General features: G+C 37.3%; 1 long non-coding RNA gene across 1 annotated transcript; it reads right to left on the reverse strand.

The window, feature by feature from the left end:
- Positions 1-429: 429 nt before the first annotated feature.
- LOC147630267 (uncharacterized) lies at positions 430-956 on the reverse strand. The gene is made up of 3 exons (XR_015267599.1): positions 822-956; positions 655-738; positions 430-562 (listed from the first exon to the last, which is right to left on the reverse strand). It is a non-coding gene; the product is annotated as an uncharacterized LOC147630267 (long non-coding RNA).
- Positions 957-2,042: the final 1,086 nt, after the last annotated feature.

A 2,042-nucleotide genomic window follows, 5' to 3' on the forward strand; every position in this document is an offset into this window, starting at 1 on the left:
AGAGTGCTGATTAGTGCCAAATATATACTTTCAAGCTATTTTGAGATAGGACAACCAGAGCTTGTAAGAAAAAATAATTTTCATTTAGCTTCAAAAAATTTGATATTGGTACAAAGTGTTCTAAATCATCATATCTCATTGCAGATGAGAGAAGATAGCTTCAACTCGAGCTATGTGTATAGTTTCAGAGCTGATATAATTTGGAAGTTTTTGAAGTATGCCTTCCCCAAACCTATTGTACCAGCTACTGTCGAGTTAGGTGAGATCTCTAAAGTCCGAGAAGGTGTCATACACCTTGATGACACAGATGATGCAGATGTGGTGCCACAAGAACAAGGACCTAGTGCTGATGAGGAGAAGCCACAAGAACAAGGACCTGTTGCTGCTGATGTTATTGAGGAAATGATGGAGCAACAGCAAACAGATGCTCCAGGGGTAGTAGAGGAGACAATGGAGCGGCACCAAGAGACTGTACACGACAAGATGGAGCAACAGAAAGTAGATTCTCCAAACAAAGATGATACGGTGAGCTTGGACCATGTAGAGTAGCCTCTAGATCAGCCTGTGGATAAATAGAAAATTGTTGTCAAGAATATGTTCTACATATGTAATTAAACACTTCTGTACAGAATTTTACATTTCTGAATATAATACCTTTGTTTATGGAGTCTGTGTTATCTCAATTTTAAAATTTTCAATGTCTTTGCATTTTATTGATCTCTCTCTTCTTTTGAGCACCTGCAAAAAAGCAATATGAAACAATAGGGTAAAGTAAACTAATAGCAGTGCTTAATGAGACTAGGATAAGTCACATGGTATACCTTCTTATTGTTGTAGATAAATAAAAAGTCCTTTGAAATAGAACCTTCTGTCTCAAATAGAATGTCATTGCGCAATTAAGCTAGGGAGCAACATTGTCTTAATGTGATATTGACTAGCACATCACCATTCTCAACAACATCAATATCAAGAAGTTTATTTTCTGCACCAAAAGAATCTTCATCTTGATCCATAGGGACTAGTTTTGTACCTAGCATTCGACTGCGCTTATAATAAAAAGAAAAAATGAAATTTTGTGATGCAACCATGTACTTCAGTTGCATAGAAGGTTGGACAACCTCACAAAACACTGAACTACATGTCTTCTTATCCCAACCTTTATCCAAAAATTGTGGCATGCATGCCAGACTTGTTGCTTTAACTGTGAACATTGTTTTTGAAACCTTCACTGGAAAGGTATTAAACAAGTCTACAAAAACTGAGAGAGGCATGCACAAAGAAATTTTTATTATCCTTGTGGCAATATTGGGCCTCAGAGCTTTCTGTACTTCTTTGAAAAGCTTGGCTCTATATGCCTCTGTAACACTAAAATGTGGGAGAGGCCAATCCACTGAATTCCATGCTGGAAGGTCTTGTTTTCTTAACACACCATGTGTGTTTGCATTGTCCAGCAACTGATAAAAATGATCAGTAAAAAATATACCGGATTGAGCTAGCTCTGTTGCACATCGACCTTCGTATTGTTGTTCTCCTATCGATCCATGCAAAACATCTATAAATCCCAGAATACAATCGATGTTTTGCCATGTCTCATACGATGAAGGGTATAAATCTGAAATAAAACAACACAAGAATATCAGTAAGCAAAGAAAGAAAGCTTTGTCTTAAAAATCCATACACCTCATAAAGAACAAAACCACAATAGAAAAATATACAATTAGGCCTGTGTTGCGGAAGATCATTTGGATAGTCTCGCAAGACAAGTTCTTTATGCATGTACACATGCTGAATCAAAACTTCTTTCACCGATATCTTTCCTCTGGTGATTTTAAAATCTCGTACTCTTCCCTTCCATGATGCCAAGAAAATATTTTTTGTCTGGGGTCTCTTTCTTTTACTAGGTTGCATGAGCACCCATGCTCCTTTCGAAACAGTAAACCTTTCCCAAGTTCCTTCCGTTTTGACTGTACTTGAATTCTCTACCGAAGAAATAGAAGAAGCAGGTCGACGGGGTAAGGATGTGTGGTATAATTCTGCCTTCA

The sequence above is a fragment of the Cibotium barometz genome, chromosome 16 (genome assembly GCF_041138505.1).
Source record: "Cibotium barometz isolate CiBa-2024 chromosome 16, ASM4113850v1, whole genome shotgun sequence".
NCBI classification, from domain to species: domain Eukaryota; kingdom Viridiplantae; phylum Streptophyta; class Polypodiopsida; order Cyatheales; family Cibotiaceae; genus Cibotium; species Cibotium barometz.